Source organism: Dendronephthya gigantea, unplaced genomic scaffold (assembly GCF_004324835.1).
Source record: "Dendronephthya gigantea isolate DGI-Jeju-01 unplaced genomic scaffold, DenGig_1.0 000432F, whole genome shotgun sequence".
Lineage (NCBI taxonomy): Eukaryota > Metazoa > Cnidaria > Anthozoa > Malacalcyonacea > Nephtheidae > Dendronephthya > Dendronephthya gigantea.
Genome location: NW_021163442.1, coordinates 24,785 through 39,590, shown reverse-complemented (window position 1 = coordinate 39,590; position 14,806 = coordinate 24,785). Strand labels below are relative to the sequence as shown.

Genomic DNA, 14,806 nt, shown 5'->3' with positions numbered 1-14,806 from the left:
CAACTTTTTTCCAACTTTTTTCCAACTTTTTTCCAACATTTTTCCAACATTTTTCCAACATTTTCCCAACATTTTCCTAACATTTTCCCAACATTTTCCCAACAATTTCCCAACATCTCCCCCACATCTCCCTAACATCTCCCCAACATCTCCCCAACATTTCCCCAACATCTCCCCAACATCTCCCCAACATTTTTCCAACATTTTTCCAACATTTTCCTAACATCTCCCCAACATTTTCCCAACATCTCCCCAACATTTTCCCAACATTTTCCCAACATCTCCCCAACATTTTCCCAACATCTCCCCAACATTTTTCCAACATTTTCCCAACATTTTCCCAACATTTTCCCAACATTTTCCCACCATAACCAAAACATGCTTTTGTTATATAAATAATTGACATCATAACCAAAGCGTGGTCACCCATCTCAAACTCAAAAACTTGTCAAAATTGACCAAAATTGTAAGGGGTAAGCCTTACCATTTTAGTCAAAATTGACGACCTTTCAATGTTCCAAAAAGCAACCAAATATGCTCTAAAATGAAAGATATTAGTCTTACGAAGCCATTTTTAGCAGTTTAAGACAGTTTTTGAACAGTTGAAAAATTCGTCAAAATAGACTTATTCCTTTTTTGTTGGGTTTCAACGGAGAATTTGGTGTTCTCGTGTTTATTTTGGTAGTGGTTGGAATGCCGGACAAATTTTTTCAAAAGCCTCTTGAAAAAAAAGATTTAAGTAAAATAAAAAACACCACTTAGTATCGAAAGAGGCGAATAGTCGCAGGGTAACGACAATGGTGTAGCAACTTGTAAGTTGGTGGTGGTTCGAATCTTGCATCGGGAAAAAAATGTTTTCTTCACGACCCGAAGGAAAAGATTATTTTTTATTGGGTTTCGAGGGAGAATTTCGTGTTACTGTTGGAAAGTTTTGGTAATTAGCTGCTTGAAAAAAAGGGCTTAATTCCAAGGCTTGATGAAAAATTAATTCAAAGTTTACAAGTATACATAAGATGTAAGCACGTGGATGTTTTGTAGGTCCGCGTAATTTACTACATCTGCGACATGTACGTACTCGTTATGGACGTTCGGGTACGTTCGCTATATATACACTATCCACCAAAACGAAATTTTCCATTTTTCACTTTGCTTTTTTTTGAACAAATCTAAATGCTATTCCAAACGCCAAATGATCAAACGCAAATAGAATAGCAAAAAACGCGACGCAGTCGCAGTGAACTAATATGGTCATGGTTAAGATTTCAGTGCCCATGTGGAACACTCCCACAATCAACACACTTATGTGTGTTGTGCTATGTCACATATATACTAGACATTTTTAATGAGATGTTGTGGTGTTGTGTGCTCTTCTCTTCTGAGGGTTTTCGGTTGTCATTTCTTGATCCTTCTTTTTTGTCGTCACTTCTGGCAGACGGTCATGAAATTTTGGGCTCTGCGATTTCAAAAAATATCAGCCAAAATTCTTGTGATTTGGCTGAACATTTAATACAACTAGTAGAAAATGATGTAGAAAATATTACCGATGTTTCTACAATCGAAAATTACGATCCAGTTACGACGAATGTAGAAGGTCTTCATCAAATGAACGTTGAGTGTCATGAACAAATTTTGCCGGTCAAGATGCGACAGCGAGGCAAAAGGAGTGTGAACCTTGATCGGAATATAGTCGATTTAGAGCAAGGTGTTGTTAAGAAAAGTAGGAGAAAATGTGGTAGCTGCGATTCGTGCCTGAGGAAAATAAATTGTGGCGAGTGTAATTGTTGTTTGAATAGAAAAACAAGTCATCAGATATGTAAGCTTCGAAAATGCTCTAAGCTCAAAATGAAATCAAGCTGTATGGAGAACGAGTCAAGTACCGTCGCCTTTCAGTAAAGCTGCAGAAATTTGCATGGACACGGAGAATGCGCTTTACAAATCCCCTCTGGGACTGATGGAATCGGAACAAAGCCATACAACGGAAATTAGCACAGAGCACAATAATGTTCGCATTCCAAATCGTTCCCCTGTGACACCACTGGAACCAAAATATAATGACACAGGAAATGCAAATAATAAGCCAAATCTACCTGAATTGGTTGCTATCGCATCTGAAATCAAAGAAAAAATGTGGGGTTCTATTAGTCAACAAAGTTTATGCGATCGCATTCATCAAGAAAACCCCACGCAGTAAATGATATTTCAAGAGTTTTCGCCAGATAGGTAATGCAAGGAAAACTATGCGCGGCGATTAAATCTCTGGATAAAGAAAGCTTCCCGGGTTTACTAGATCTTTCGCCGGAAACTTTGGAAGCTTTGAAAGAGAAACACCCGGCAGCCAGTGATGTAGAGGACGAATGCCTCCTAAATGGTCCCGTGGATCGAATCGCGTCCAATATTTTCGACCTCATCAATGAGCAGATGATTTATGACGCAGCTTTTAAAACTAAGGGCTCAGCTGGACCGTCTGGTATGGACGCAGACATATACCGACGAATTTTATGCTCAAAGAATTTCAGTAACGAAGGTAAGATCTTAAGAGAAGAAATATCGACGATGACCAAAAATCTGTTGAAATTATTTTACCATCCATCCCTGTTAAAAAGCTACACATCCTGTAGGCTTATTCCACTAGATAAACATCCTGGAATTCGACCAATTGGAGTGGGGGAAGTGCTGCGAAGAATAATCGGTAAGACAGTAACTTTATTCTTGAGAGCATAGATAAGGGAAGCAGCGGGGCCATTGCAAGTTTGTGCAGGATACAGTGCTGGGGCCGAGACAGCAATACATGCCATGAACCATGTTTTTGAGGAAGAAGGGACTGATGGAATCCTATTAATTGATGCGACCAATGCTTTTAACCAAATGAATACAGCGGTAACATTGCACAATCTTTGAATAACCTGCAACAGAATGTCCATATACATCATTAACACCTACAGATGCCCCTCCAGGCTATTCATATGTGGGGGAGGTGAGATTTTGTCGCAAGAAGGTACCACCCAAGGGGATCCTCTAGCTATGTCCTGGTACTCAAATAACACAGCTATAATGATTCAAAGTTTGAAATCATTGAATGACATTCTCTTACCACAATTTTTTGGTCAAGAAGAACCCCTTGCGAGTGAACTTCGTGAACTTGTGACCCTAACGTTAGCTCAAGGGGGATTAGGCGTACCGAATTTGAGAATAGAAGCTCCTTTGCAATATGCAGCCTCAAAATTATTTACTAATCAACATGTAAATTCAATTAAACGGCAGATTGAAGATCTGGAACCGATAGAGCAGTCTATAGATGATCTGAAGCGAATGCAGCAAGCAAACAAAGCGGAAATTATTCAGTCAAGAATGGATAACATTGATGCAACACTTTCTCCAGACCTACTGTTCTTGGTAAAGCAATCCCAAGACAAAGGAGCGAGTTCCTGGCTAAATGCGATTCCATTCAAAGATCAAGGTCTAGCCCTCAAAGACTTGTTACAAATGAGATACAATTTAACTTTGAACGATTTACCAAGTCATTGTGCGTGTGGAGATCGCTTTAACATCAATCATGCCCTCTCTTGTAAAAAAGGTGGGTTCGTGGCACAAAGGCACGATGGAATCCGTAATTTGCTAACAGCGCAACTTGATAAAGTGTGTAAGAATGTGGAAATTGAGCCTCATCTTCAACCCCTTGATAATGAGAGATTTGACTTGAGATCGGCCAATATAAGTCCCGAAGCGAGATTGGACATCAAGGCGGACGGTTTCAGGCTACGTGGAGCTACTGCATTTTTTGACGTAAGAGTAACGCATATAAACTCCCGATGTAACCAAGGCTGGCCAACCCAGAACTTTTTTAAGGAAAACGAAAAGAAGAGAAAATACCAACAGAGAGTTTTAGATGTTGAAATGGGCTCCTTTACCCCACTTGTTTTTAGAACCAATGGCGGAATGGGGTCTGAATGCCACAATTTTCTTAGTCAGCTGGCGCAGAAATTAGCAGAAAGAGACCATGAACGTTATGCAGTTGTCATAGCTTGGTTGAGAACCAGAATCTCTTTCGATATTCTAAGATCGGTACATGCGAGTGTAAGGGGATCTAGATCACCTTTCTATAGAAAAGAACTTGAAGTGGTAGACGATTTTGGACTAAATGTTATGATTGCAGAGGTTTTTTAAAATTTCTTATACTTTAACTTTACGTGCGAAGTACTCCTTTTCTATAAAAATTAGGAAGAACAACAATCATTATGACTTTCGAAGAGTTTAAACAGCCCATTGGAAAATGCATGGTGATTAGAATAGTTAATTTTGATCTAGTTTTATTTAGAATTCTTTTAAATATGTATATAGTTAATTTGTATAAATAGAATGATGTGACTGTCTTCTCTCTGCTACTGCCTACGGCGGTATCGTTGGAGATCCTTCGGGATCTTTCTAAAAACTCTCCTCTCTTCTACCTCAATTGGGGGCGCGGTGGGGGTTTGTTTTTCTACCCCAAAGCGCCCCCGGGTTGTGGTAGCAACCTCTTTTGTCTTCCTTTTTAATTTACGATCAGTCTAATCAATATATGCAAATGAAGTTTACGTAATCGTATCTATGACATAATAATTTATGCTGAACCTAACACATGCTCAGTTCACGATGAGCTTCTCTCTCGATCTATTCAATATGGTGGTCAATCAAGAAATGTTTTTCTTGCAAAAAGATCGTAATATGTTGGCGCTACAAGCTCGGAAAAGGTATTGAAAATTTTCCCGTCTCCTTGCTTTATTCTTTAAGTGCAATCTTAAGCGATATAAAGCTTATTCGAATTCGAATAAGTGGAATTTAACATGTGGAAGGATAACAGCTGATTGCTTTTACTCATAATTGATGGTTTACTGTGATGACTACCAGCTAGTAATGGACAAATATTGCGTGGAAATATGTGAACTATTAACCCACCTTCTGCATGTTCGCCTTTTATCATCTCATTACTTATAACTTTTACAAATGAGTAAAACTTTTCAACTTTTGATATCTTATAGATTGTAAATGAGATCAGGGTTTTATCAGCTCACAGAATAACAAGGTATATTTATTAATTTTAAAATTGTGCATCAAAAATTGTCTGCCTAGAACTGAACAAGTGTTGCTAAAGATGTATGTGTTTATTAACTGCAGTTGGTATATGTTGCCTTTTTAGAAGGAAGCATCCAAACAAATTCATTTGTAACATGGTGGATAACAAAGTCCCTCCTTGAAAACGTACTTCAGTCATTTACGGTGAGTTTCTTACATAAATATAATCAAATATGATTTTCGTTTGGGCTTTCCTTTTCCTTTGTATTATTTCAAATGAGCTTGATAGGTTATTGAATATTGAGTAACTTGTGTCATAGTATTACAGCATTTTACGGACTCGATTTGATTGCACTCATAAATGATGCAATGAACGGTCTCTATCCTATAAACGTCTGAAACTACTCTCTTCAACATATGTTTGCATTAGGCATCTATGTCTAATAAATGCCTCTTCCGAATCAAAACACCAGGGGCCGGTTGTTCGAAAGGCGTTTAGCTTAAACGGTGGATAACCCAAGTTTAAAAGTACTCTAACAGATCTTGTGAATGAATGTACCTGCATCTTACGCATTAAATATGTACTTCTATTGACAATTAAACTATTTACATCGAAATATTTCAGCTCAGTTGTTCAATAAATAGATGATTTTGTTTTCCATTTTGAACTTAATCGTCCCAGTAATGTTTAATGTCCCTAGTGTGGTTGTGTGTTTCAGAGTGTCATGGTTATAATGTTCAATTTTAATTTGTAATTTAATTGTTTTGTTTTGGAAACATTCACAAACAGTTTGCACAAACTTTGACAATGAGGAAATTTTTGCAATAGGCACATGCCCTAAATTGCGACTTTGAAACACATGGGAGACTTTTTAAGTTTGCATGCACAAACTGCATTAACTAACACTTGATGCTGTATGTATTAGAATGGCATCACAAATTATTGATATTTAGTCTTAGTGGTATTTTCACTTCTTCAAAATATGGTGGTGCTAATGATATAAATGCCTCTCTCTATTAAATGCTCTCTCTAGAATTGGCAGATTTCATTAAGGTGGTGTTGGTCATTGAAAATGTAGATTTACCCTGTTTTAAAAATTTAAGGAGTCGATTAGCTTGTTTCATTGTTCTGTATAATTAATGAAAAACTTTTTTAGTTTTTCTTAGCAAACTAAAATTGTCATTCCCTTTACTTTCGTGCACGATAATTCGAAAAATAATAAAGGTAACTTGATAAAATTCTCATGGTTTATTCTAAAGACAATTGGCTGGGACGTGAACCATTCAGTCTACGTAAAATAGGGACTGTTTATTTTAGATAGATCATAGAAGTTTTAAATATATAGCCTGTAAAATGTTTTGGAAAAGTTTTATTTATTTGAGGTTCAGCTTGGAGGCAAAAATATTTAGAACTAAATAAAACTAATGCTGTCATTCTAGCGTTAAAACCTAGTTTGTTATCTTGTTTGCAAAAATCGTCTATTTTCCACCATTGGGTGTGTTTGTTCTGGGTAACTATAGCAATTGAAATTTTCTACAAGTCTTTTTTACTCAGAGCAACTTGACTTGCAATATGTCATGAAAAGATTTTTATATTTTTCAAAATAAAAATGAAAAAAAATTAATGACCTAGACTTAAAAGCCCCAGATGTTTATTGGATCATGTACAATATGTTAGTGCTTCAGTTGATCTCTGTACTCTTTTGTCTCTGTATATCTGATATCTGTACTGTATCTTTATTGGTATTATATGATGAAAATGGGAGCTCTGGATGGTTATGCAAATTGTGGGAAATTCCAAATTGATTTTGTGGGCCATCCTTCCAGGTTTCCAAAAAGCCTGAGTAATTGATTGCACTGGGAGTCTTAGCAATAAAAAAGTGCTGACTGAGGAATTTTGTGCAAAGAGCAAGGATTTATGAATTTACAAACATGAATTTTGAAACTTGTTCTCATAGGTTTAGAGTTTTGTTTTCTTCTGGGGGGCTTAAACTTTAGATACATGATATCTAGCTAGCAACACTTTCTGACATTAGATAAAATTAAATAGAATAAATTTCCTCTTGATATATAGTTGCATCGGTAGTCATGGTTCATATGGCCGATAGGTGGAGAAAATATTTACCAATGATTTTGACCTGTTGTGGGTAGAAAAGCTAATGAAAGATAAAATGAACAAGCTGCCATGTATTTTATGATTTTACAAGCTGCCATGTATTTTATGATTTACAGCTTGAAAATTCTGTATTTCGCAATTGCTTTTCCGAGTTGCTCGATATATTATAATATCAACTATAATACCGTTTCATGTGTATATAAAGATCTTTTTTGAAAGATTCAACATTGCTCTGATGCAATTATTACTTTTTGGCAAATTTTTAGGGGGGCTGAGGCCCCCCAGTAAGATTTCTTGGGGGCCGAGCCCCTCAGCCCCCCATACTCTATGCCTATGCTTGTTCTCATGATTATTTACATGGAGAAAGAATCAAATAAATCATTATCACAATAATTTTAAATACAATAACTAATTACCTGAAAAATATTGAATGTATTGAAAATATTGATCGTTTTAGAATTTAGACATGCAGTATCAATAATATAAAATTGTACGGTAAATTGTGCACAAATCAGGGGGGGCATTCGGCACGCCCAGTACGCGAAAAACCGGGAACGAGGATAGATTTCGGAGAAGAAAGGCGAAGGAAGGAAAGCCCGGAAATTTTTTAATTTTCTATGTTTTAAAGAGAAACTATAAAGTTATTTTAATGAAGTGAAGCTTGTTGAGAAAAAGATATTCCGATTATAAGTATATCTAGATATATATCTTATAAGCGTATGTTTTTTGTTTGCTGCCTTTTTTAATATGACTTCGTCCTCGCGCATCGAATGTTGGAATTTTCTGAATATTTTTTCGGTCGATTTCTTTGCATTAGTTCAACGTTTTAGAGTAAGAATGTTTGTTATGCCAAAGCATTTATTTCACGTAAATGACGTTCATTTTTCTGCTTTGTTAGATTAAAAGTCCAGCGAGAAATGAAGTGAAAGGCGATTTGAAAACCACGAGGTAAGGCAGTAAGCCGCCATTTTATTAAATTTTCGTACTTTTTTTAATAGTGTGTTGTTTTTGTTTTATTTTAACATTCCATGCCCCAACCGAACACTTCAGTAAGGGTGCAGTAGTTTTAAGAAAGATTTGTGGTTTAATTTTATTAAAAAATCCGCCTTCAGTCGAGAGGCGAGAGGAATGGCGAATTATTTCAGACCATGTATTCGGTGTTTGACATAATTGTGGGACCTGTGTTGCCAAATTAGTTTGTATTTTGAAACATTCGATTAAGTGCTAAGAAAAGAAATGGAAAACTAACTCTTTAAAGCCCGTTTTTTTTTTGCCAAGGCAGGTTGATGCATGTAGTTTGATATATGAGGGGTCAGCACCATTTAGTAGCCTTAGAATGAGGGGAAGTAGAATTGTTTAAACGTTGATTCAATGTTGTTTTATCAGAGTCTGATGTTAATATTTTGTGTTTCAGATTGTTTTTGCCAATGTTTTGATCTGAGGTTTAAAGAACCACTTTTACAATATTGGAGATATGTAGTGGAATAAATGCCTGGAAAGACAATTATTGTCTGACAATATAAACTATAAATTGAAACCGGAATGCAATGATAAGAAAGGGAAATATGGAATAAATGCCTGGAAATACAATATAAACTATAATTTTAAACTGGAATGCAATGATAAGAAAGGGAAATAAACTATTGCTAAGTCTAAAGAACCACTGAAGCTGAAGAATTGAGATACAACAATCTTTGACTGACTTTAGGTGTAAGACGTTCGCCCAGCTATTGTAGACCGCATGGAATCGATTCAAGTCCTTTAAAAATTTGTGAATCAAGATGAGAATGAACTTAGTGAATCTGTAATTGCTGCTATATGTTTTGGCTAAAATATAAAAAAAACTGTTGTATGTCTCCAAAACAAAGGAGCTTATATTTATGATACCAAAAAGAACAGGATTGTTTGACATCAGAAATACAAAGAATTCGGCACACAGAGACAATTCACCTTTTAAAACGAAACCAAAAAACTAGAAGCAAAAAACAAATTGTGCTTCAAAACAAAACTAGAATGCACTGCTTTTAAAAGGTTGAAATATAGGAAAGGACAACTTTTTTCTAGGCGTTTAGTGATTCGTTTATAGTAACATCGCTCACGATGATGTTCGGAGTTGATCGGCATGTTGTCGTACATTATCATACCACGTGATCTGCTAAGATCACATGGTAATTATTGCCTATGAAACTAATCTCAACGTTAAAAAAAAATTTCTTTAGATTGGTGGCGATCGAAGGTGGACAGCAAGATCGAAGCTCAGCAAGATTGAAGATTGTTCGAAGAAGAAGGAGTTCGCCGTTGACTAAAAGGTGGGTTCCGGCGATTATATGCGTAATCTGCGGTTGCTTTGTCCGACCCCAGTAGGGGGACCGTTTGCCTAGAGCGTTTTGGTCCCCCGCACGCTGCTAGTTCCCACTTGTAGGCCTTTACACTAATCTACGGGAAGGCCGTAGGCCTTCCTTAAGGAGTACAGTGTAGCTGAGCCGAACCCTTTTTTTTCGTTGTATATAGGTTTATCTGAACAGCTAGTTGTCAAGATGAATGCGAAGACTCGCCCGGCCAAATTCAAAATGGCGATGCCAAAGAAAACCATCCACCTGGACCGTTCGCAGACCTTTCTGGGCAAGATTGTTGTGCTGTCTGGTCAAAGTTAAGTATTTTACTTTGATGTTTGTGTGCCTTCGGCTAATTGTTGGCCAGAAATGACAAAAAGCCATATACAATATGAAATATTCTGCGTACAAGGTTATCTAAAATTTCGAACTTAATTCTGCCTGCAATGATGATAATTTTTTACTGAAAATTTATGTCATGAGCAACTTCCGCACCTATAGACTGAAGCAGAACTGAACATTTTGTCATTAACGTTTATCTCAACAGCCAGTTATCAAGACGAACGTCAAGAGAACAGTTGAAATAGAAAATAGAAATCAGTTCAAGACTCGCCGCCGCCGAATTCAAAATGGCGATCCCATACACGTGGACCGTTCGCGGACCTTTCTGAGCAAGATTGTTGTGCTGTCTGGTCAAAGTTAAGTATTTTACTTTGATGTTTGTGTGCCTTCTGCTAATTGTCGGTCAGAAATAACAAAAAACCATATACAATATGAAATATTCTGCGTACAAGGTTATCTAAAGTTTCGAGATTAATTTTGCCTGCAATGATGATAATTTTTTACTGAAAATTTATGTCTTGAGCAATTTTCGTACCCATAGACTGAAGCAGAACTGAAGATTTTGTCATTAACGTTTATCTCAACAGCTAGTTATCAAGACGAACGTCAAGAGAACAGTTGAAATAGAAATCAGTTCAAGACTCGCCCGGCCGAATTCAAAATGGCGATGCCGAAGAAAACTATACACGTGGACCGTTCGCGGACCTTTCTGAGCAAGATTGTTGTGCTGTCTGGTCAAAGTTAAGTATTTTACTTTACTGTTTGTGTGCCTTCTGCTAAAACTAGACAATAATTAAGGTAGTTATAAATGCAATTTTATATTAATAATGTCTTATTATATTAAAGATTTTCCTTGGTCAACATTGGAAGTGAACAAGATTTCTGCACAGAGGTAATTCGATTGTTTCTTCTAAATTTATATTAGCCTTGCAGCTGAAATCTTGTCACTACCTTGTAATACATATCAACTGCCTGGGTATGTATTTTGTTATTTCAATAGTATAAGAGGGAATTTGCTGCAACTAGGATCTTTTTCATGAAAATTGTCAGTGCGGTCACAATTTGGTTAAGATTGCTAAGTGAACTTTGCTTCTATACTCACTATGTGTCACCAGTAATAAATTCCTGTGGTGGTCTTGAAGTAAATATAGCAACCATAGTTATATATAGAAGGATGAAGTAACCATAGATTACCTGACCAAAAACTAGACAGTAATTAAGATAGTTGAAAATGGAATTTTATATTAATAATGTCTTTTTATATTCAAGATTTTTCTTGGACAAGAGTGCAACATTAACTGTGGATATGAACTTTACTTTCAAATGAACATTGGAAGTGAACAAGATTTCTGCACAGAGGTAATTCGATTGTTCCTTCAAAATTTATATTAGCCTTGCAGCTGAAATTCTTGTAGTGACTTTGTAATACATATCAACTGCCCGGATATATATTTTTTATTTATTATAAGGGGGAATTTGCTGCAACTAATCTTTTTCATGAAAATCGTCAGGCAGTCACAATTTTGTTAAGATTATAAAGTGAACTTTGCTTCTATACTCACTATGTGTCACCAGTAATAAATTCCTGTGCTGGTCTTTGAATAAATATAGCAACCATAGTTATATATAGAGGGATGAAGTAACCATAGAATACCTGACGAAAAACTAGACAATAATTAAGATAGTTGAAAATGGAATTTTGTCTTAATAATAACTTCTTTATATATTCAAGATTTTCCTTGTCAAGAGTGCAACCAGCCACATTAGCTGCTGTGGATATGGACTTTACTGTCAGAGGAAAATTGGAAGTGAACAAGATTTTTGCAGAGGTAATTTGATTGTTCCTTCAAAATTTATATTAGCCTTGCAGCTGAAATTCTTGTAGTGACTTTGTAATACATATCAACTGCCCGGATATATATTTTGTTATTTATTATAAGGGGGAATTTGCTGCAACTAGGATCTTTTTCATGAAAATCGTCAGGCAGTCACAATTTTGTTAAGATTATAAAGTGAACTTTGCTTCTATACTCACTATGTGTCACCAGTAATAAATTCCTGTGCTGGTCTTTGAATAAATATAGCAACCATAGTTATATATAGAGGGATGAAGTAACCATAGAATACCTGACGAAAAACTAGACAATAATTAAGATAGTTGAAAATGGAATTTTGTCTTAATAATAACTTCTTTATATATTCAAGATTTTCCTTGTCAAGAGTGCAACCAGCCACATTAGCTGCTGTGGATATGGACTTTACTGTCAGAGGAAAATTGGAAGTGAACAAGATTTTTGCAGAGGTAATTTGATTGTTCCTTCAAAATTTATATTAGCCTTGCAGCTGAAATTCTTGTAGTGACTTGTAATATATATCAACGCCCAGATATATATTTTGTTATTTAGTATAAGGGGGAATTTGCTGCAACTAGGATCTTCATGAAAATCGTCAGGCAGTCACAATTTTGTTAAGATTATAAAGTGAACTTTGCTTCTATACTCACTATGTGTCACCAGTAATAAATTCCTGTGCTGGTCTTTGAATAAATATAGCAACCATAGTTATATATAGAGGGATGAAGTAACCATAGAATACCTGACGAAAAACTAGACAATAATTAAGATAGTTGAAAATGGAATTTTGTCTTAATAATAACTTCTTTATATATTCAAGATTTTCCTTGATCAAGAGTGCAACCAGCCACATTAGCTGCTGTGGATATGGACTTTACTGTCAGAGGAAAATTGGAAGTGAACAAGATTTTTGCAGAGGTAATTTGATTGTTCCTTCAAAATTTATATTAGCCTTGCAGCTGAAATTCTTGTAGTGACTTTGTAATATATCAACTGCCCGGATATATATTTTGTTATTTATTATAAGGGGGAATTTGCTGCAACTAGGATCTTTTTCATGAAAATCGTCAGGCAGTCACAATTTTGTTAAGATTATAAAGTGAACTTTGCTTCTATACTCACTATGTGTCACCAGTAATAAATTCCTGTGCTGGTCTTTGAATAAATATAGCAACCATAGTTATATATAGAGGGATGAAGTAACCATAGAATACCTGACGAAAAACTAGACAATAATTAAGATAGTTGAAAATGGAATTTTGTCTTAATAATAACTTCTTTATATATTCAAGATTTTCCTTGGTCAAGAGTGCAACCAGCCACATTAGCTGCTGTGGATATGGACTTTACTGTCAGAGGAAAATTGGAAGTGAACAAGATTTTTGCAGAGGTAATTTGATTGTTCCTTCAAAATTTATATTAGCCTTGCAGCTGAAATTCTTGTAGTGACCTTGTAATATATATCAACCGCCCAGATATATATTTTGTTATTTAGTATAAGGGGGAATTTGCTGCAACTAGGATCTTCATGAAAATCGTCAGGCAGTCACAATTTTGTTAAGATTATAAAGTGAACTTTGCTTCTATACTCACTATGTGTCACCAGTAATAAATTCCTGTGCTGGTCTTTGAATAAATATAGCAACCATAGTTATATATAGAGGGATGAAGTAACCATAGAATACCTGACGAAAAACTAGACAATAATTAAGATAGTTGAAAATGGAATTTAGTCTTAATAATAACTTCTTTATATATTCAAGATTTTCCTTGGTCAAGAGTGCAACCAGCCACATTAGCTGCTGTGGATATGGACTTTACTGTCAGAGGAAAATTGGAAGTGAACAAGATTTTTGCAGAGGTAATTTGATTGTTCCTTCAAAATTTATATTAGCCTTGCAGCTGAAATTCTTGTAGTGACTTTGTAATACATATCAACTGCCCGGATGTATATTTTGTTATTTATTATAAGGGGGAATTTGCTGCAACTAGGATCTTTTTCATGAAAATCGTCAGGCAGCTAGTCACAATTTTGTTAAGATTATAAAGTGAACTTTGCTTCTATACTCACTATGTGTCACCAGTAATAAATTCCTGTGCTGGTCTTTGAATAAATATAGCAACCATAGTTATATATAGAGGGATGAAGTAACCATAGAATGCCTGACAAAAACTAGACAATAATTAAGATAGTTGAAAATGGAATTTTTTTAATAATGTTCTTTATATTCAAGATTTTCCTGGTCAAGAGTGCAATATGAGTCGTGGATATGAACTTTACTGTCAGATGTACATTGATTGGAAAGTGAACAAGATATCTGCACTGAGGTAATTTAATTTTGTCATGGATGGCCAGCATTTGATTTTAAAAAGCCACTACATTGTTGAGATGACAACAATCAAATTGAAATTTGCTTCTATGGTCACCATGTGTGAAACCAATGATGAAACTTAATGCTATAGCAGCTGAACAAGTCTGGCTGATTACTATAATTCCTGTGGTGGTCTTACAATAAATATCCATGAAAAAGACCAGCAATTACTATTTTAAACTTGGGAGAAATTTTTCTGATTTCCATGTGATTTATATTCTGTAGTACTCAGAAGGGTGGTACCCAGTTTTTCTGTGTTCAAATTAAATAGTGACATATTTCTGGGTTGAATATATGCATGTGACACATTCTTTTTATTGAAAATAGCTAAAATATAATTGGCATAAAACAAAATGCATTCACGAATGTATTGTCTATCCATGAAAGATAGCTAAAGTAAGATAATGAGTAATATCTTTTGATAATGATGTCAGGTTTGAAAATACAACTTTTTGCCTAAAAGGATTGATGAAATGCTTTTTCTCTTTAGAATGAATGAAGTTGAAGAAAGTTGAAAGGCACCCCAGAAGAACCTGAATTATTTTAGCCCTATCCTAGATTCATTGAATATTTTAGTGTGTGATAACATGTGTGAAATGTGATCAATTATGTGACAATTTTCAAAACTTGGATTTATAAAGATAAATTTTTCTTTGTAAAGTTTAAGAAGTAAACCTTTTTTGTCTGGTGGTGTTGGTGTTTTGATTTTGCATGTTTTTCCCTGTGCTTTCACAATTGAAA

General features: G+C 35.4%; 2 long non-coding RNA genes across 8 annotated transcripts; both read left to right on the top strand.

Annotated features, from left to right (window-relative positions):
• Positions 1–7,221: 7,221 nt before the first annotated feature.
• On the top strand, positions 7,222–10,085 carry LOC114543285. Of its 5 annotated transcripts, none has more exons than XR_003689967.1 (4): positions 7,222–7,236; positions 8,064–8,113; positions 9,385–9,474; positions 9,677–10,085. It is a non-coding gene; the product is annotated as an uncharacterized LOC114543285 (long non-coding RNA). The 5 variants fall into 5 exon arrangements; XR_003689966.1 differs by lacking the exon at positions 7,222–7,236 and adding an exon at positions 7,839–7,855; XR_003689969.1 differs by lacking the exon at positions 7,222–7,236 and adding an exon at positions 7,841–7,855 and having other exon boundaries at positions 8,064–8,121.
• A 605-nt stretch (positions 10,086–10,690) lies between these two features.
• LOC114543283 lies at positions 10,691–13,011 on the top strand. 3 transcript variants are annotated; one of them, XR_003689963.1, is made up of 3 exons: positions 10,691–10,732; positions 11,110–11,199; positions 12,986–13,011. It is a non-coding gene; the product is annotated as an uncharacterized LOC114543283 (long non-coding RNA). The 3 variants fall into 3 exon arrangements; XR_003689962.1 differs by lacking the exon at positions 12,986–13,011 and adding an exon at positions 12,514–12,540; XR_003689964.1 differs by lacking the exon at positions 12,986–13,011 and adding an exon at positions 11,573–11,586.
• The last annotated feature ends 1,795 nt before the right edge of the window (positions 13,012–14,806 follow it).